Genomic DNA, 21103 nt, shown 5'->3' on the forward strand with positions numbered 1-21103 from the left:
CCAGCTGGAGGGAGAAGAGGGACAGGGAGAGGAGAAGGAGTCTGCCTGTCCTTAAACAGAGACTTGGTACCAAAAGAACAAGGTGCCATGTGTGCAGAGCACCTCAGAGGAAATCAAGGCGGGGTGCGGGCAGAAGCCACATTGGTCCCGGCATGGGGACGCCTTGGGCCGAGAGAACTCACCACACTCCTCCCAGAGGAGCCCAAAGCGCAGGCCCAGCTCCCACCGCCCTACCTGGGGGTGAGCCAGACCCACGCAGGGTGCGGCAGTGGCCTCCTGCTCCCTTCCCCCTCCCCCAACACCCCCTGCTCTTTTGTCCTCTTCCTCCCCCACTTGCCAGCTCCTCACGCCAACTCCCTGAGCCCCTGGGAAACAGCGCTGGGCTGACGCACCCCCTTCCCCAAACCCCAAGTGCTGTCTGGGGCTCAGATAGCAGTCCAGGCCCTGCAGAGGCGGTGCCTTTTCCTCTGTCCGCTTCCTGCAGCCCAACCTTTGTCCTCTCCTCTCACACTCAGTCGCCCATGGATGAGAGAGCCCCTCGGCCTGGGGCCCTTCCCTCTTGGGGCTTGTCAGCTGGAGGCCCTCAAGCCGGCGGAGCTCCTCTATGTCCTGGTGGCCAGGGGGATGCACGCAGGACAGTGGGGCAGGCTTGGCACAGCTGGAAAGAGGCGCCCTTCACTGCTGCTCCCGGTCCTATGTCTGGGGCCAGCCATGGGGCCGCCAAACTGCCCGGGAGGCCACAGAATGCGGGTGTGTCCTGGGCAGAGAAATAAGCGCCAGTGAGCTCTGGTTGCCTCGGTTGGCCCCCAAGGTGTCCCCTTCAGTGTCTGTCTTCCCATCCCTTCTGCTCTCGCCCCCCACGTGAGTACCGCAGGCTGCCCAGGGGCTGGGGGTGTGGCCAGCACGCTTACGGCCCTCATGGGGTCCCAGTGTCACCTGGGCGCAGGTGTACTGCGCATCAGTGCACACACCGAGCACAGGTAATCAGGCCAAATTGTGTGTGGTGGACCTTCAAGGGAGAAGTAGACGAGACCCTCCCTAAAGTCCACTGGGCTGGTCTTCGAGCCCACGGCCCATGATCTGAAGGCCACTACCTGCCCATGATCTTAAGCCCCGAGGGGCGCGGGCTGTGATGTAGAGGTAGAGCTCTGGCCTGGGCGTCAGAGACAGGCCTGGGGCCTCAGCAGCGCTGGGCCTGTGTGTGCCCCTCGCTGCCAGGGCCAGGTTCCCCACCTGTGGCTGAGGGAGCAGAAGGGGTGGTCTGAGCGGCAGGGGCTCTGAGGCCATCAGTGGCTGGAGAGGTCAGGACGCCTCCACAGAGGAGGTGTGACAGCGGCACACGGATGTCCGCAGTCTCCTTGCCTTCCTGCTGGACACTCCCAACTCACCTCCCAGAAACGCTACCCCTCAACACTCCCCTGTGCCAGGCCTCCTTGTCAAGGGGAACTTCCCTGACCCCCAGCCCCCCTTTGGATCCCCCACACCCCCGTTCTGCTCCTGTACAGCCTTCACCCAGGTTCCCAGTGCACATTTGTGCGTTTTGTGGCCTGCCTGCTAAACAGCAAGCACTGTGACAAGGGCTGTGTCTTGGTGGAGACTATTAGATGGGCCCCATCCTCCCCTTCTTACTTGGTACAAGAGGCCAGATGGCCACTGGGAACATAGTCCTCGGGGAGAAGACATTTCCTAGCCTCCTTTGCAACTAAAAGTACCCAAGGGACCCAGTTTTGGCAAGTGGGGGGGTGGTGGTGGTGGGGGGTGTAAGCAGATATGCGGTGTACAGTATCTAGGAAGTGTACTTAAAAGGATGGGATTGGGGGTGCGTGCATTCCCACTATCCAGTTCTCCTTCCTGCTGTTGGAAAGCAGACATGATGGCTGGCACTTATACAGCCATTTTGTGCCATGAGGCAGAGGGGCCCATTAGAGGGTCAGAGAAACAACAAGATTAAAGGAGTCCAGGGTACTGATGATTGCGAGGCCCACCCTCCCAGCCCTATGGCCTATTTGGACTTGAATGTGCACCACTGAAAGTAAACGTTGATCTTATTTAAGCCACTGTTATTGGGATTTTCTGGCATTAGCAACCAAATCTAATTGTGTGGCATCCCCAAGGTCTAGCATGTTGCCTGACATCGGAAGATTGTTGAATGAATAAATGATGGCAAACAGGATAAGATTTGGCAAGACGAGAGGGGGACGCTGTGCCAGGTAGCAAGCCTGGGTGGTGGGTGAGGGACAGACAGACTGGCTCCTTGGGGTGTGGAGATGCCTCCTCCCATGGGGGTGGGGAATAAGCAGGTTCTGCTACTTCCCAGGAGGGGCGGCAAACTCCTCCTTCACAGAGGATGCGATTAGCAAAGACAACACTCAAGTGCTCCTGTCATGGAGTTTCTTTTTTTTTTTTGCCACTCCTGCTTGGTGATAAATACCTTGGTAGGCTGCTAGGAGTCTCACGTGGAGTCAGTTTTCTAAGCGCCTGAGACTGGTCTCGAACAGCTGGGGTTGAGGTGCTTGTCTTGGTCAAGCCCCTGCTAGGTGCTGGGCCTGCGCCAGCCCTTCCCCAGCACGTGTCCCCCAGTGACACTGCCCTGTACGGGTGACAGGTGACAGGGTAGCGGTGCGCCACCCTGCCACTCCCATGCCTGCTCTCCAGCCAGCTCCCACATCACCGCTTTGACCATGCCCAGAGAAGGTGTCACTGCTCAACATCACACAGCAACACAGGGATAGGTTTGGTGTTAGAAGAGAGTAGGCTCTGTGGGGACACAGAGTGAACACTAGGCCCCCGTGAGTGCAGCTTGTGTGCTCACTGACTTGTCATCACTCCCTGAGGCCACACCACGTGCAGGGTGCCCTGCTGAGTGCCAAGATGCAAATTCAACCACATGGGCCTGCCCTCAAGAGGCCTGTTGCACGGTGGGCAGGTCACAAGCCTACCAGGGTGGTCGTCATGCCGGATGCGGTCGTACGGGCTAGGAGCGGTGCCAGCAGCAGTGTGGAGGAAGCAGGGGCTGGTCTCCTGTCTCATGAGAGGGTGCAGCTGGGGCGGAGGCTCCACCACGCAGCTGCTCCCTGTCCACAGCTTGGGACCCACCCCTCTGCTCCTCAAATGGCTGCTCTCCTTGGGACACCGTGCCCGCGTTCCAGGCTGGAACAAGAGAAGGCAGAGGGCTAGCTGGCTACATCGGTCCCTTCTGGGTCTGAAGACTCACCGTGTCCTCTGCCGTCGTCCTCCGGGCCAGCACTACCTTGCTGCCTTGAACAAAATGGGTTCTGTTGGTAAGGGACAAAGGGGGACTGGGCCGCAGGGATGACCTGCTCACAGGATTTGATGGAGGAGGGTCTGTGGTGGGTGAGTGACGGCTGCCACGTGCTGGGTCGGGGCGGGGGGGGGGGCGCAGCGTGGAAGTGTAAACACCTTCTTCCCCTGGACGGGGCTGGGTGGGCTGATTTCCCAGAGAAGCTGACCTGGGAGCCGGTCTTCAGGGGATGGACAGGAAGGGTGGGGGAGGGGAACTCGCTGCAGACCCCAGGTTGACAGTGTTTGACCCAGGGATCTGGTACAACCACGCAGAAGCCCAGGTGGCTTCTCCTGTTACAGCGAGCGTTTCTGGGGTCGGCTTCGGCGGGCGCTACACGGAGGCTCCTTCTGAAGACCCCGCGGGCACAGTGAGGCTGCAGTGCAGCGGACAGATGCCCCGTGGGGGCTGCGGCAGCTTCTTCCCTCCGCTCTTCCTCTGGGGGTCTCTTGGCCATCCCCTTGACCCTCAACCGTCCGGGTCCTGGTTCTCCCAGAGGAAGGTCCTGATGGAGGGGGCCGTCTCTCCTGCTTCTCCGGGGCGCGCTAGGGGGCCTCGCCCCAGACTGGGGAGGAGGCAGCAGGTACTGAGCACCCGCCCTGGGCGGCCCTGCTCGCGCTAGACCACCCGGTCCGCAGCCCCGGGGGCACCCGCTCGGCCCGCTGGGTTGGCGGGAAGCACACTCCGCACGTGGTCGTCCTGGAGGAGGTGTACTTCGCTTTCCCCTCCTTTCCTCCACACCCGCGCCCGCTGAGGGTGGGGCGTGGCCGGAGCACCCTCAGACCCCGCTCTCTGGAGACCCGTCCCCTGAAGGCCCTCCGAGGACAGGCTTTGGTGTGTGGTGACGATCCCGTCTACTCCCCCGCAGGCACGGACCAAGGCGTGGGGTCCGCAGGGCACGGCCCCTCCCGGCAGTGCTCAGCGGCCGCCCTAGACCCGGGCGCTGGCCCTTGTGCCCTCCAGACCCGAGTCCGGGGCCCGCACGGCCACTGCGCCGCCGCGGCTCTGCCTCTCAGACCCGTGAGATCCGGTCGGGCCTCTGAGGCGGGGGCCGCGCACTCCGCGTCTGTCACCCCCGTTCCACAGATGGGGGGACTGAGGCTCGGGGGTGCGAGTGAGCCGGCCACCTACAGGCCCGGGAAGGCGGCGGGAACGGCTCGACCCAGCCCGGCAGGCTGGGACGGCGCATCCTCGGTGGCCCTCGAGGGCCCCGGCCCTGGGTACCCGCGGGCGCTCCCGCCGGGCGCAGGCTTTCTGGCCCAGCCGGCCGCCGTCCCAAGCTGTTTCCGCCGCCCGCGCGGGGCACTCTGGGACTTGCAGTCCCCGGGCTCACGCCGTCCGCAGCCCGTCCGCGGCTCGGCGGCCATTGGCTGGCGCGAGGCGTCGGGGCCGACGGGACGGACGGGGGGCGGCCTCGCGGCCCTAGCCGGCGCGAGAGGGGCCGTCACGTGATGTTTGGGTGCCGGCTCCGCCCCCCGTACCGCCCCTCCCGCCGAGAGCGCACGGAGCGCGCCCGCGAGCCACCGAGGCCCAGGTGAGGCGGTGGCGCCGGGCCGGCGGGGGTAGGCTGGCTCGGCTGGGAGGGCGCGAGGCCGGAGGCGGAGGCGGCGGAGGCCGGGGCCAGGAGGGCCGCGCGCGGCCAGGGGTGGTCGGGGGCGGGGTGGGGCGGGGCCCGCGCGGCGGGAGGGCCTCCGGGAGGGGCGGGACCGCCATGGGTGGGGCGGGGTCTAGGGGGCGGGGTCGCGGGAGGGGCAGGGTCTCGGGGGCGGAGCGCTCGCACCGAGGCCCGGGTGCCCACCAGTTGGGCGCCAGGGACGCTGCTCATCACCAGCGAGCGGGAGGCAGCCCTTGAGGGAGACCCGGACACGATGCGCCTCCCCTCTGCTCCTTTCTGCCTTTCCTCTACGTTTGGCTTAAAACGTGCCTCTGGGGCACGGAGGGCACGGGCCCTCCCGCCCGTCCAGCTTCCAGGTGACTGATCTGTGCTGCCCCCGCGGGAGCCCTCCAGAGGCTTCCTGTGGGGAGACTCACGTTTCACTCCTCCTTTGCTCTCTGGGCTCTTTGTGCGCCGTCCAGTGTGGCGGCCACTAGCCAGCGCGGCGCAGGCATGGGACACTGTGGTCATGGCAGAAAATTCTGTGGGTCGAGCTGCTGGACTCGATGGGCCTGCTGCCATTGCAGGCACACCTGGCGCCTTCCTCACCCACCCTCTTCCTGCCCTTGTCTTAGTTCCTGGTGGGATGGCAGCTCACCATCTTTCCGGCGGGTCATAGCCCACTTTCCTGACCGCCCTCTCCTACCAGTACCCTGGTTCAGGTCCTTTCTCTTTTCCTTCCCAGCACTTCATGTTTTGTCACTGTCGCTTGTTTGCTTGTTTTCCGCTTTATCTTGGGTCCCCAGGAGGCAGGGATTGGGATTGTTCCTCACTATAGCCCCAGGGTGGACAGAGTGTCAGGGTGAGGTCCAGGTGAAGTTTGTCAGTATTGGAGTGCTTCAGCCTATTAAAATGGTACTTCTGAGTGGTCAACCTCATATGTTGTAGGTCCTCGGTAGAAACCCGGTGCAGCCTGACCAGGACAGTGCAGGAGCCCAGTTGTGACTGCAGTGGCTGTGGGAGAGTGGCAGTCCGAGAAGGCTTCCTGGAGGGGGTGGAGCTTCCTGGGCCACGTGCACATTTCTCTCCTCCTTTGTTTGCTCTGACTGTATCCAGGCTACCTTCTCCGGGCCGCTCCTCTGCAGGGCCCTGAGGTGGGCACCTAGACACGGGCACTGCAGTCTAGGGGTTTGGGGGCTCATGGGCAGACGGGAGTCCGTAAGTCTCTTCCTGCAAGGTGAAGGTCGGGACCCTGTTCCTGCCTACTGCTCCAGCCACATCTTCCACCACTTGCTTCGTGTGCCCTGCCAGTGCAGAAGCCCTTGTTTCCTGCGCAGCCCATGTCTTTTGTCATGTCTGTGCCTTCCACTTGGAATGCCTTGTACTCTGGTTCTCATTGGACGCTTTCCTGTCCCCTTCCTCCCCTGGGTCAGTTCACCCACGTTTGTGACCATGGCTCACAGCACAAAGCACCTGTCTGTGTTACTGAGAGTTTCGTTGCTCTCCGACTAGTGTTTGGACTAGTGTTTGGGAGAAACAAACTGTTGGCCAAGGCTTAGATTTTTTTTAACGCGCACAGGCATATCTGTGGTTGCTGGGTTTGTTTTGATTGTGTTATTTGCTACAAATGGAATTTAACCTGGGTGGCTCAGTCCAGCCGTAATCCTTTCTGTTCTCTGAATTGTGATCTGTGCCATGCCAGTAATGATGGACTTGCTGGGCTGTGAAGGTAGGCCGCCTCTCGGATTCCTCTGTTTTCTGCCAGAACATTCAGCACCGCGGGGCTGCTAAGTGTTTGCTGGATCCCTGAATGGAGGAGTGGGTGACAAAAGACTAAAGTGAAGGGAGAATGAACAGCAGCAGACCCGAGGGAGGCAGGTGAGGCCCAGATTGGGTGCTGATCCCAGGAGGGCCAGCCTGTGCCGCGCTGCGAGTCGCTTGAAGAGCGCCCGAGACAGGGCTGTGGGGAGCAGGGACCAGGGGTCTGAGGTCTGGGCTCTGGGCCGGATCACACGAGGGGCCTGTGGCTAGAGGTGTGCGCCCCCTCCCAGCCCGCAGAGTCCAGGCTGTCGGCCCCTTGGCTCGGTATCGTGTGGCTGGGTCCACGATGGTGGTAGCAGTGCCGTGGACCTTTCCCCGGAGTGATTGCTGGCGGGGAAGAGCGGGGTCTTCCCGGGAACCGGCGCGGCAGGCTGCTCACGGTCCCAGCAGCCCTGCGCTCCCGCCTCCCGGAGAGGGCAGCCCGCCCCGAGGTGGACGCAGGAGAGCAGGCCAGGCAGTCGTGCTGACCCTGCGAGCCCCCAGCTCGGAGCTCCCAGTCAATAAAGTTTTATTGTTTCCTTTACGTGGGTTGATGGAAGACTGTCTCGTTTTCTGCCTCTTGATGTCCCCCGAGGGAAGGATGGGGACCCAGCCCTGCGTCAGCATCCGGGTACGAACAGTGAAGCCCCGCGGACACAGCGTGGCGGAGTCTCAGCTGTGGGGCCCTGAGCCACGCTGCTCATGAGCACGTCCCCGCCCTCTGTCCTTTCTGATCCCGCAGCCACCGGGAGGTGGTGGCGTCCGCGCCATCGCAGAGACACAGGCACTGAAGCTGTGGGAGGGGCTGTGGAGTCAGGGAGTGCCCGGGAGGCTGGTGCAGCTGCCCCTCTTCTGAGCAGCCCTCCGGCTCCAGAGGGTGCCCTCTGGCCTGCGTCTGAGGTGGATGAGCGGGAACACAGGAGAACTGGCCATCGTCACCCTCTTTGTATCACCATCGTGATAGTCAGCACCGTTTATGGACCTAGCACCTGCTAGGTTCCTCATATTCCTAAGATCAGGACGCTTCCCAGGGCTGAGTAACTTACCCGGAGTCACAGGCCCATAAGTGAGCGGCCAGGATTTGCCTCCAGCACTCTGGCTCCAGAGCCCGCTCACCGCTCTGCTGTCCCGCCCGCCCAGCCTTCCTGCTCTGCTGCTTCCTGGGAGGACCAGATCGGAAGATGCCACCACCCCAGAGGATGCTTTCTGAGTTGGAGAACGTCTTTGGTAGTGGTGATGATTATACTAATAAAGACTTAATCCTGACTTTCCCTCCATATTGAATTGATGTTCTAAAGGAGAGCCTGGCAAGGGTCGAGGGCATTAGGGAGTCCAGGTCTGGAAGTGTGGTATCTCTCATGGCGGGGGGGTCGCGGCTGGGCTGGAACTTGGAATTCTTGTTCCCAGTGTGGCCGGATGAAAGGGGGTTAGAGTGAGCCCACTATTGGCCATGGCTACTCTCTGGGACCTGTGGAAAGGAGTCAGGTCCTTAGGGCTTTGGGACCAGGTGCCATGCTCAGGCACCTGTCTGTCCACGTCTGTCCTACTGTTGCCCGAGCCAGACCCTGGACGTGGTCGCAGGGTCACAGGCTGCGCCTGCACCAACTAGGAAGCCGGATGTTAGGGGTGCGGGGTGGTGGGGAAGGAGGGGGGTGGGATGTTGTCTGGGGAAGATGGGGGGCAGGCACCCTGGGGGATGGCAGGGGCATCAGAGCTCTGTTCAGGGAGTTGACGCCAGACAGAGCCGGCCGGGGGCAGCCCCCCCGCCTTCCGCCCCAGACACTTCTGGCTGGCTGCCCTCCACCGGGAGCCATAATCTATTCCTGCCAAGTATTTGGAAAGGGACACAGTTTTACACCGGCAGCCCGGAATCAATCTCTCCCACGTGAACACGGCACAACAGCCCCCTTCCCGGGCCTGGCTGCCCTCTCAGCACAGGCTTTCAGTGGCGGTGCCAACGAGGAGCTGGATCCCTGCCTCGGGTCTGCCCTCCTTCCCCGCTACGGCCTCACCCACAGCCAGGGTGCTAATGAGCCTGGGCAGGTGGGAGGCGGGCCTGGGCTTGGGCGCTGAGTCGGTTCTGTGTCCACCGGGTCCAGGGTCCGGAAAGCCTTCAGTCGCAGGGCGGACGTTCTCGCTGGTCCGCAACCTCCAGCCTGGACCCCGTAATTCCTCTCTCAGTGTCCTGGCTCTTCTTGCCCGGGGGCCGCTCTGGCGTGTTTCCCCGGCTGACATCTCTCAGGGCGCCCATCTGCAGCATCAGGCCGCCTCCGCACTTGGCCTCTGCAGCTCTCACAGTGTGACCTGAATGTCTTTCCAGCCTCTGGTCAACCTGCTGGGCCGATTTCTCGGCTGCCCAAGCCTGCCCTCTGGGGTCAGCTTGGCTGCCCGTCTGGCTGGAATGGCCGGGCACCAGCGCCCCCGGGGACGTCCTCCGACCGGTCAAGGCTCAGGTCTGCGCTGCCGTGTGGAAGCCTGGCCCGTCCTCGGGGACCTGGCACAGGGCAGGGCAGGGGCTGCAGACTGATGGAGAGCCTTGCGTGGCTGCTCCCTCGTTTCCTTGTGGTCATTTGTTTGGTGTCGGGCTCCCCATGTGCTCTCCAGGGCCAGGACCCTGTCTGTCTCTGTGGCCCCAGCACAGGAAGAGCACACAGTAGGTGCTTGATAAATGCTCATGTAATAAGCACAAGCTAGCTATTTCTCAGCTCTTTCAGCTGGTTTCTGGGCACCTGCTGTGCCGGGGGCCACCCGCATCTCCAGGAGGGCCAGCCGTGAGCGGGTGCTTCACACGTGCGCCCCGGCTCCTCAGAGCAGAAGGGAGACGGCAGCTTGCAGGGGGCGGAGCTGTGTGGGGATGAGTCTTCCAGGGCCCTGCAGGTGGGTGGCACGTGGAACGTGCTGTAGGGACCCTGAGGAGCGTGGCCGCAGCTCCGAGTGGAGGGTGTGGTGGTTTTAGTGCCACTGGTCAGAGCAGGGAAGCGGGGCAGTCATTTCCTCTTAGACCTCAGGAGGTGATGCCTGTTTTCCCAAGGCCACGAAGTGCAGAGCAGGCTGGGCGTAGGACCTGGCGTGTCCAGCCCTAGAACCTGGGCTTTCCCACTCTGCCCCACAGCGTTACCGACCCAGGGTTGTGGAGAGCTGCTGGACCAGTGGCTTGAGGGGGTCCCCGGAACTGGGGGGGCTCTAGTCACCCCAGCTGGCAGCATCCTCTTCCTTCAGCAAGAGCAGCTCCGATCTCATCCATTTCGCCTGGACCTTCTGAGGATGATTGTGTTTGAAGAAAGGATTCTGTAGCTGGGAAAAGCTCTAAAGCTGGTTCATCCCTCATTTTACACCTGGGGAGGCAGGGGCCAGAGCCGCCTGCTGCTGTGGGGTGCAGCCTTGCCCTGCCTCTTCCGTCTGGCAGTGTGTGCCGTTGCCCACCTGCAGGAGGGGTTGGAGGCCCGTGGAGGGGGGGCCCCACAGGCAGCAGGTGGGGTTCTGTCTTATGGGCTAGGAGGGCCAGCTGGGCAGGAGTGAAGTCAGGCAGCAGGTGCAGGCACAGATGTGATTGGATGGACAGAAGTCTTAATGGTGTAGGGTAGGTCTTGCTGCGGTAACAAGTAGCCCCCAGGTGCCAGCAGCTTAAAACCACAGAGTCAGCTTTGTGCCTTGGGAAAGACACCCTTCCTCACTGGGCTTCCCCTTTTCCTTGAAGGATTGCCCTGTGCTCAGAGAGAGGTCGGGCCCTGCGGGGTCACCTCCCTTGTGGCCCCCATGTCCCAGGAGGCAGGCACTCGGGAAGCAGATCAGGCTGGATATGTCCTCTGCTCTGGCCACTTGGTGACCTCGGGCATGGAGATTGACAGCCCGGTGTCTTTTGTTTTTGTTTTTTTAATTATTAAACTTTATATTTTGAGACATTGTGTGTTCACATGTACAACTGTAAGAACTGATTCTGAGCCTTCCTGTGTACCTTTACCCAGTTTCCCCAAAGGCAGCATCTCACAGAGCTGTAGCACCATGTCACACCCAGGATACCAGCAATGGATGCAGTCAAAATATAGGCTGTTGCTGTCATGTGATTGTAGTTTTGTAGCCACACCCACCTCCCTGCTACCTTCACCCTTCTGAACTCCTGGGAAGCCCCAGTCTGTCCTCCTTTTTTCTTATGTCATTTCAAGAATGTTATACATAAAGCAGAAACTAACACACCATTGTAAAGCAATTATACTCCAATAAAGATGTTAAAAAAAATTAAAAAAATAAAAGAATGTTATACAAATAGAATCATACAGTATGTAGCCCTTGGGGACTGGCTCTTTTCATCTGGTATAATTCCCTGGAGATTTCTCAAGGTTGTCACATGTACCTGTAGTTTGTTTGTTTTGATCACTGAGTCCTGTTGCATGGTGTGAATGGGCCATGGTTTAACTGTTCCAGTGCTCTAGCACTTTTTGAATAGTGTATATTGTTCAAAAGTAGAAACATATGAGGAAGCATACAGTAGAAAGTTAAAAGTCTCCCCATCCCAGCCGACCCGGTCCTTGTCTCCACATGTGACTCTGCTCTTGGTCTCTTATCTGTCCTTCCAGATACGTAAGAATGCGATTATCTACCAAATGCAAATCTACACTTTGATATTTTTCCTTTTTCTGTCACAAGTCATGTTATAAATTTCTTCTCCACCTTGGTTTTTATTTTTTCCCCCACTAACCAAAATGTCCTGGAGGTCTTCCTGTATCCGTACAGAGAGCTTCTCTTTTTCTTGTTGACAACTGCAGAATATTTCGAATATGGGTATGTCAGAATCGATTTAATATAGTCTGTTTGTTGATAGAAATTTAGGTTATTTTCAGTCTTTGTCTATTACAGAATGAATGACCTCTTCGTATGTCATTTGATGCATGTATGTAGGATGTACGCTCTGAGTGCAAGTGCTGGGTCAGAAGACTCAGACTTTCCTCATTAGGACACACCCTGCCAGGCCCCCTCCAAAGGGGAGGCACCGGTCCACATACCCGTGGAAAGCTGTCGGCGCCCGTCCCCCAGCTGCTCCCACGCTGAGTCCGATCAGGCTTCAGAGGGGGGACACATCTGCATTTCCTTTATGATGAATGAGTTTGGTATCTTTTTATATATCAAAGAGCCATTTGTGTTTTAGTTGTGAGCTTTCTGTTCCTTGACGTTGTTCATGTTTTAAAAACTGCGTTGTTGATTTTTTTCCCTGTAGATTATGGAGATGAGTTCTTTGAATGTCAGATGAATTCAGGGCATTTGCTGCTGTCTTTTGTTGTCCTTACTGTTTTGCCATGTAGCAGCTTTCGTGTAGTCAGATCCGTCAACTTTCACATGTGGTGTTTGGATTTTGAGTCGTAGTTAACGAAGGCTTCTTTTCTTCAAGTTTAAAAAGAAGTCCTGTGTTTTCTTCTTGTTTTCGTTGATTTCCTGTGTTTTCTTCTCATTTTCATTGATTTCCTTTTAAAGTTTTTATTCATTTGTCTTTTATCGTGGTGTATGGTGTGAGGTACGAGTCTGACCTTAATTTTTTCGCAGATGGTCTACTAGTAGTCCTGTCCGAGTTACTAAAGAATCCATTTCTTCCCCCACCGGTTTTAGGTTCTAGCTTATAGCCATTCTCACAGGTGTGAGATGACGTCTCATTGTGGTTTCGACTTGCATTTCTCTGATGATTACTTATGTTGAACATCTTTTCATCTACCTCTTGGCCATTGGTATGTCTTTTTTGGAAACATGTCTATTCGAGTCCTTAGCCTGTTTTATAATTGGGTAATTTATTAGTTTTCTTAAACTACTGAATTGTAGGAGTTCCTTATATGATTTGGAGATTAACCCCTTATAAGATACACACAGTCGTATACTTAGGATGGTTCATCTTAACAATTTTACAGTTTTTTTGACTTTTCATGGTGTGAAAGTGATACACATTCAGTAGAAACCATGATTCGAATTTTGAATTTTGATCTTTTCCTGGACCAGAGATGTGGGGTGGATACTCTTGTGATTCTGGGCAGTGACAACCACAGCTCCCCGTCAGCCCCGGGGTCACGAGGGTGAACAGCCGGTGCCCAGACAGCTATTCTGTATTCAATTTCAGTACAGTGTTCAATTACATGAGATAGTCCACACTTTAGTGTAAAATAGGCTTTGTGCTATATGGTTTTGCCCACTTGTAGGCTAATGTGAGTGTTCTGAGCACGTTTCAGGAAGGACAGGCTAAGCTGTGACCTTCAGTAGGTTCAGTGTTTTAAATGCATTTTTGACTTACCTTCAGTTTACCATGGGTTTATCAGGGTGCAACCCCATTGTGAGGCGAGGAAGATCTTCTTCCACTCCGTAGGTGCCTTTTCACTCGATGGTTACTTCCTTTGCTTTGCGGCAGCTTTCTAGTTTGATGTAGTCCCACTTAGCTGTTTTTTGTTTCTGTTATTTTGTGCTTTTGGCATCATATCCATGAAATCATTGCCAAAACCAGTGTTGTGAACCTTTCCCCCTGTGCTTTCTTCTAGGAGTTTTACAGTTTGGGTCTTCTGTTTTAAGTCCTTAATTGATTTTGAGTTGACTTGTGTGCGTGGTGTAAGACAGGGTCCAAGTTCATTCTCCTGCAGGTTCAGCTTCAGTTTCCTGGCGTCATTTGTTGTGGAGACTGTCCTCTCCCCACTGTGTGTTCTTGGCACCCTTGGCAGATACAGTGACTGTGTGTTGATTTATTTCTGGGCTCTCTATTCTGTGCCATTGGTCTGTGTGTTCGTCTTATGCCAGTAGCATACTGTTTCAATGACTGTCACTTTGTAGTATATGTTGAAATCAGGATGGGTGATGCGTCCAGCTTTATTGTTCTTTCTCAAGATTGATTACGTTTGTTTGCCTGTAAGCTGTTCCATTGTCCATGTGTACAGTTGTAACCTCTATTTTAATTTTTAAGGCCTTGTACTGTGTTTCGGTATATCAAAGAACTCATTGCTCTTTTGTCATAATTTTTTTGCCTATTCTAGATTATCTTTACATATGAACTTTTTTTCTTTTATAAAGTACGGATTTTTTTTTAATTACTTAATTACTTAATTTATTATTTTTGGCTGTGTTGGGTCTTCGTTTCTGCGTGAGGGCTTTCTCTAGTTGCGGCAAGTGGGGGCCACTCTTCATCGCGGTGTGTGGGCCTCTCGCTATCGCGGCCTCTCTTGTTGTGGAGCACAGGCTCCAGACGCGCAGGCTCAGTAGTTGTGGCTCATGGGCTTAGTGGTTCCGCGGCATGTGGGATCTTCCCAGACCAGGGCTCGAACCCGTGTCCCCTGCATTGGCAGGCAGATTCTCAACCACTGCGCCACCAGGGAAGCCCTACATATGAACTTTGAATTAGCTTGTCTGTGCTTTACTCAGTCCCCCCCACCAAACACACACATACACACACTCGCATCCCTAAAACCTGATTGGTTTGGGGTTGGAATTGTGTTACATGTACAAACTAACTTAGGGAGAGTGACATCTTTATGACATTGAATCTTCCTTCTTAAGAATGTGCTGTAGGGCTTCCCTGGTGGCTCAGTGGTTAAGAATCCACCTGCCAATGAAGGGGACACGGGTTTGAGCCCTGGTCGGGGAAGATCCCACATGCCGCGGAGCAACTAAGCCCGTGTGCCACAATTACTGAGCCTGCACTCTAGAGCCCATGAGTCACAACTACTGAGCCCATGTGCCACAACTACTGAAGCCCACGCACCTAGAGCCCGTGCTCCGCAACAAGAGAAGCCACCACAATGAGAAGCCTGCGCACTGCGGTGAAGAGTAGCCCCCGCTCACCGCAACTAGAGAAAGCCTGCACACAGCAATGAAGACCCAATGCAGCCAAAAATAAATAAATAAATAAATAAATAAAATTATTTAAAAAAAAAAAAAAAAGAATGTGCTGTACTTTCCCAATTGCTTAGGTCTCTTTTTCTGTAATGTTTTCAAGTTTATTTGCAGGAATTTTATCCTTTTAAATGTGATGGTTAGGAGTCTTTTCTTCTGTATTATCCTCTGTTTGTATATACGTGTATGAATACTCTGGATTTCTTCATATGAGTTTGTCCCATGCTACCTTGCTGAATTCTGTTTTTTTAATTGGGTTGGCCAAAAAGTTCATTCGGGTTTTTCTGTAAGATGTTACGAAAACTCGAACAAACGTTTTGGCCAACCCAATAGTAATTACCTTGAGTTCTCCAGGTATCCGATCATAGCAGTGGCAAATAGTGATATTTAACCTTCCCCTTTCCAGTTTTTATATCCCAGGTTCCTTCTGTTACCTAACTGCGTGGACTCATCCTTCAGTGTCCCTGGGGAGCTGGTGGGGGCCACCTCTCTTGAGTACCCCTGGTGTTTCCCCATGGGGCAGTTGTGGGTTTGGAATGAGATACGTGCCTTCCACGTGTCAAGGAAGAGCCTGTCCTGCCCATTTTACTGAGGGTCTCATTTTTAAAAATCAAGAATTGTTGTCGAATTTTGTCAGTTTCTTTAAAAAAAATCATCTATGGGATGATCATATGACTTTTCTCCTTAGATATAGTTAATATGATGAATTACACTAATGGGAATTGCTAACAGCGAGACATTCCTGAGTTCCTAGAATGCCCTTCACGTGGTCTGATGTGGGATTCCTTTAAGGTGCTGCTGGATACTTTGTGCTGTTTAATTTAGCATCTATATTGCTCTCCATAAGTAGGCTTGGTCTGTCATTTTGTTTTTGGTGTGTACTTTCTTCTAGGTTTTGATATCAGGGTCGCATCTGCTTCATAAAAATAAACGTTTTCTTTCTGATGCATTTCTAGAGTAGTTTAATAGCGTTGAACTACCTGGTCTTTAAAGTGTTGGTAGACTTTGTGAAACTATTGGGACCCGGTGCTCTTCTGTTAGTTTTGTTTTTGTTTTGAGGAAGAAAATCCTGTAAATTTTTTCTTTCTTTTTTGGGGGTCAGTTTTAGAAATTATATTTTCCTAGAAAATTATCAGTTTCATCCAGGTTGTCAGATTTATTCATGTAGACTTGAGTATAATTATCTTTCACTCTTCTCATAATTTTCTTGGTTTCTGTGATTATTTCCATCATATTTGTTCCTGTTTTTTCTTGGTTGGATTGGCTAGTTGTTTCCATTTTATGGTTTTTCTTTTTCTTCAAAGATTTACCTTTTGGGTATTTTTAAAAATTCATTGTCCTTTTTTTTCCTGCTTCTTAATGCATCCCTTTTTGCTTATAGTTAAGAATTTCTTTTGCTTTCTCTCAGTTTATCTTATCATCCTTCTCCCTAGGTGTTTAGAGGCTTGATTAACTTGTTTCTGTTCTTTTCAAAAAAGTGTTTAATATTTAAAGGCAGTTCCTTCAGTTCTGATTGTATGTGTTTTCCTTATCAGTGCTGTCTGGAAGTGCTATGATTTTGGTTTGTAGTCTCTTTTTTGGTCCAAGAGCTGTTGAGGAGCAAGTCTTAAAAGCATCTTTTGATTTCTTGGTTTTGTTGTTATTCTGGTTTTAATTGCATTTTGATCAGAGAATGTTGACTATTCTCTTTTGAACTTTTTGGGTTTTATGTGGTTTTTCTTGTGGTTCTAACATGGAGTCAGTTTTCACCATTGTTCCACAGGCACTTGAAAAAGAGATCTGTTCTCTCTTTTGGGTGAACAGCAGTTGGTGGGTGTGTCAGTCAGTTTCACCACCTGATCGTGTCGTGGGTCACATAGGTCTTAGTTTTTGTCTACCCGCTCTGTCGTGGACTGAGAGAAGTGAATTGTGGTCCTGCTGTAGGTCTGTTTCTGCCCCTTTCTCCTGTGTCTCCTGTGACTGCTGGCGGCTGTGGTACAACCATCATTTTTATTCTGAATCGCGTCCTTTGTTTCGTCTCCACGCTGCCTGACTTCAGGATCATGGTGCGCTGCCCTCCCTCTTGGTTTGCCTGGCGCGCCTTCTCCATTCTTCTGCCCGTCACCTCCTGCGTTCCTTTGTGGGTGTCTCTTCCATAAGCATGAGGTTGGATTTGCTTTGTGATCCAATCTGATAATCTTTTTTTCTTTGACTAGAGAAGTGAAACTCGGTGCCATTAACTGACGGCCAGCCGGCTGTCTCTGGGCCCGTTGTGCTCAGCACCGCAGACAGCTCCTAGGGCGGGGCCTCCATCCCCGCAGCCCATCCTGCCAAAGGACACCTCCTCCCTGCAGGCCTTGGGGCAGGGCTGGAGGCCCAGGGCTGCCCTCGGGTCTGAGCCACTGGCCTGCCCTGGCATCAATACCAGCGGGTTAGTGGGCAGTCAGGGGAGGGGCTGCAGGGTGTTACTGTGGGTTTGGGGGTGAGGGCAAGCTCTCCTTTCCCCAGGGACCCCTCCAGCTGGGTCTGCACGTTCAGGTCCGGGGCAAAGAGTGTGGGCTTTGGGGGTCCAGCCCACGCCTCCTGCCTGTCACCCTGGGCAGTGACACTTGTGGTTTACCTCTGCCATCTGTAGAAAGGGGGACCCCCCATCTTCCTGCCGCCCCCCCATCTCCTGCAGGAGGGGTCTTGCCCTCCTCATTAAAGCAGCAGACAACAAGCTGTCCACCAGCCCCTGCCTCCTTGGCATCGCTTCATCCTGTCCTCTGCGAGGGAGGAGGTGGCGATGACCTGGGGGGTGGCAGTGGGGCCGGTGGCTCATAGGAGGACAGGGCTGCTGCCGAGGGTTGGCCTGGCGCTGCTGCCACTGGGGGGGCGGTACCGAGGGGTGGGGATGGCAGTGGAGGTTTCCCAGTGGTCAGGGTGGTGTGGTGACACTGTCCGGTCGCGCTGCTCCTGGCGGGGCGGCGTGATGTGGCGGTGAGGCTGGGATGCAGCTGCACCCTGGACGCTGAGGCGGTGACGGTGCCTCAGAAGAAGGCCCAGATCTCAGCGCGCTCAGCCCCCGTCTCCCGCTCCCGCTGCTCGGGCTTCCCCTCGGTGCCCCCAGTGTTCCCGCACGGCCGCCTTCCCTAGCGGTAGTCAGTATGCGCCTGGGTGAGGGTGAGGGTGGGCGAGGCAGGGAGAAGGAGCTCTGGGTGTGGGCGTCCGGAAGCCTGTGCCCGTAGGATAGAGGTTTCAGGTTTGTGCCTATGCCCTTTCCCTGTGGCCGGTGGGCTCAGCAGTGCCCTCAGCCGGCCTGTTCTTAGGACATGGCAGGTGCGTGGCAGCCCCTCCGCCCTGTGGCTCCCCACGGAGGGCCGGGGGAGGGTCCTGGGACGTCTGCTGTCGCGTCGGATGACCGTGGCCATCCCTGCCTCGCTGGCCGCTGTTGGGAGAGCTGGGCTGTGACGCCCAGGTGCGGCCTGAGCTCCAGTCTGCTGCTGCTCCGACGGGGCCGCGGCCATGGTGGGGGGGACAGCACTGGCTTTGCCCAGAGACAGACCTGGGTCTGGTTCCCACCTTGGCCTCGGATCAGCTGGGCTTCCCGGGCAAGTTCCTCACCTCTCTGAGCCTCAGTGTCCGGTTCATGAAGTGTGACAGCAAAGGTTCCTTCCCGCAGTTAAGTGGTGACCACGGGCTGTGAGTCCGGGGCCTGCTGGGTAGCTTGTCCCTGGGAAGCCGGGCTGTCTGGTGAAGTGGGCTGGCTTCCCTCCTGAGTGGGCCGTGCCCAAGAGCATGGGGCCTCCAGCTCCGGCTTAGACCGTGATCCTCCTCCGCCCCACGGCCCAGGAAGACTTGGGGTCTGAAGGCGAGTGTGAGTCCTGGCCGTGTGCAGCTGTGCTGTGGGCCCCCGCCCTCGTGACTCAGGCACAGTCTTCTTGCTCCTTGGCTGCCACCATCCTGGGAGAGGGCCTGGCGGACGGGCAGGCGGCAGGGCGGTGGGCAGAGCTAGGCCCTGAAGCCGGGCCTCCCGTGGCCTTTCCGGGGAGGGGGCGGGGGGGGTGGGGTAGGGGTGGTGTGGCAGGTGGGATGGGGGAAGGGCATGAGCGGCTGGCATCCCAACCGCCCTTTGGTGCCGTCAGCGATCCTGCTTCTCCGTGGCCGTTCTGGGCGTCATTCTCGGGGTGCCGGGGGTGCCTGGCTGGCGCGCTGTTTGACGAGGAGTCCAAGTTGCTATAGCAACACTCCACCGCATGCCACTGCAGCCCCTGGCCCCTCCTCTGCCTTTGCGCACACAGGCACCCGTGCGAGGGGCCCTTGGGGTCTGGCCCAGGCGCGTGCGTGGGCAGAGGCGGCCCGAGCCAGGCTCTGTGCCTCAGGGTCCCCTGTCGGGGTGGTGGCGCGTGGCTGGCTAGCACACGGATGGAGCGCCGAACACGCCTGGTGCTTTAGAAGCGCTTACGTGGCTTAACTCACCGACTCCCCCGCCACTGGAGAAGTAGGTCTGTGGCAGCTGTCTCCTTGTTGCCGGCGCAGGGAGGCGGGAGGCCGCAGTCTCATCCATGTTCTCTTAGCTGCGAGGTGAGGGGCCAGGGTATCCCAGGGTGCGGCTGGTGTGTGGCCAGGGTCAGGGGTCACCATGTGCCCTGGCCCGACCCAACTGCGACCGAGTCAGGCGTCAGGCTGGGTCCCTTCTGGACTAGGCTCTGGCCGGGGATGAGGTCTCCTCCGTGGACTGGACGGGTCTTCAGCCTCCACCAAGCTGCAGAAGTTCACAGAATGACCCTAAACCAAATGGGGTGTGTCCACTTGCCGAGGCCGGCCGGGCAGGACGTGGACGCGTCGCTCACTCCCGGCCGTGTGCTCTGCAGGTGTGGGCTGTCTCAGGTGGTTGCCCCGGGCAGCTCCCAGGGCACCAGGTGGCCCGTGTGGGGTGTTGGCGTGCCGTGGGTCCATCAGCCAGCAAACTACCTGAGGACCTGCTGTGCACTGGTCCACCCCGGGGACCATGGCCAAAACGCAGCCCTGGCCTGGTGGAGTGCCGCTCGCTGGCCTGTGCGTCCAGCCCAGCAGCGCTAGCATGTTTGCTTGCTGGGTTAAGTGACCACATGTATTTTTCCTGATTGTAAAAATGACGTGTATGCCTGGCCAAGAGCTTGGGGGGCCCCTGGCTCACACCCCGAGCATGCCCTGGGTCCCGAGCGCAGCGCATCCGCCCGCATCCTCCGGTGGCCCGCCACCAGCCACCGTGCTCTGAGCAGCTTTGTAACCGCCGCGGGATGTGGTTCACACACCGTACAGCTCGCCCGTTACAGAGTACAGTTTAGTGATTCTTAACCCATTCGCGATGTTGTGCAGCCATTACTACGGTCTAATTCCAGAACTTTTCCACACCCGCACAGGAACCCCGTAGCCATGGCGGTCACTCCCTGTTCCCACCTCTGATTCCCCCCGGCAGCCCGGGCCACGTCCTGTCTCTGTGGATTTGTGTGTTCTGACGTCTCACGTGGACGGGGTCTGGCACCTCGTACTCCTCTGTGGTGCTGCCTCTGCCCCGCCCCGTGTTTTCAAGGCCCCGGTGATGCGTTTCCTTCCAGTCTTTGGTCCGTGCACGTGTGCCGTGGGTCTGGGATGTGATCCCTGGAGGTTCCTCGTGCCTCTTCCCACTGTCGCATGAACGCGATCACTGGGGGCTTCTCGTGCTCGACACGAGGATTCTGCGAGCCCTGTGTGTGTCACTCGTGTCAGCAGCCTGAGCGCACGGAGGACCCCGGCGTGTCCCTGCTCCCGTTGGTGTGCGTCCGGGCTGCTTTCAGTGTGGGTGATGATGTCCAGGTGCCCAGGAGTGGGGCGACCCTGGCGGAGGTAGACGTGTCTTCATAAGAATCGCTGAGCAGTTCTCCTGAGTGGCGGTCCCTCCGTCCCCGTGGCCAGGATGCGCACTCCTCAGGGTAACTGTGTGTCCTGTGTTTTCAGCATCATTTTTCACCTTAGCGTCGTGTGTGAGCATTTCCCACCCACGACTGAGTATATACTTTTAACACTCTTTAAAGTCACTTCATCACACGCTATTTAGATACCTAACGTGATGTGTTTAATTGTTTATTGCTGGCTGTTTTGCTTGTTCGTAGCTTTCTGTTTTTTATTTTGTAACGTTTCTGGCTTCCCAGTGCTTCCTGTCTGGCTCCTTGGAGCAGAGCTCTTGGGGTGCAGGGTGTGGTGCCTTCTGCAGATCGGTTTGCAGGGGCCGGTGCTGCCCTGCCTCTGCGCTCCCCCAGGGCCACCAGCCCCGACCCCTCCGCAGTGGACCCCGGCTGCATGGGGGTGCGCTCTCGGGTGGGGGACCACTCCTGCTGTGCTGTGATTTTGGGTTTCGTCTTTTCACTAAGCCTGGCACCTCCCTGGGGGCAGGGGACTGGGTGTTGGGCTCTGCCAGGCGCTGGGCCCCCTCAGGTTCTGTCCTGCGTGGGTTTGTCTAGCTGAACAGTCTGACTGGGGGGGGGCGAGCCGTGGGGACCTTCTTCGCAGGGTCCCCTCCCCCCCCACCGCCGAGGGCAGGGCACCGAGGTGGGACTGGGTCCCTCCCTCCGCTGCCC

General features: G+C 56.6%; 1 protein-coding gene across 5 annotated transcripts in view; it reads left to right on the forward strand.

Annotated features, from left to right (window-relative positions):
• Nucleotides 1-4667: 4667 nt before the first annotated feature.
• The window catches only part of TSNARE1 (t-SNARE domain containing 1), a 91918-nt gene continuing 75482 nt past the window's right edge, over nucleotides 4668-21103 (forward strand). For 4 of the 5 annotated variants that reach the window (XR_009498508.1, XM_059901967.1, XM_059901966.1 and 1 more), the window contains exon 1: nucleotides 4668-4835. The gene's annotated coding sequence lies outside the window, so the exon portion shown is untranslated. The remainder of the gene's footprint in view (nucleotides 4836-21103) is intronic. The other variant, XM_059901969.1, reaches the window with a different exon arrangement.

The sequence above is a fragment of the Balaenoptera ricei genome, chromosome 17, assembly GCF_028023285.1.
Source record: "Balaenoptera ricei isolate mBalRic1 chromosome 17, mBalRic1.hap2, whole genome shotgun sequence".
Classification (NCBI taxonomy): Eukaryota; Metazoa; Chordata; class Mammalia; order Artiodactyla; family Balaenopteridae; genus Balaenoptera; species Balaenoptera ricei.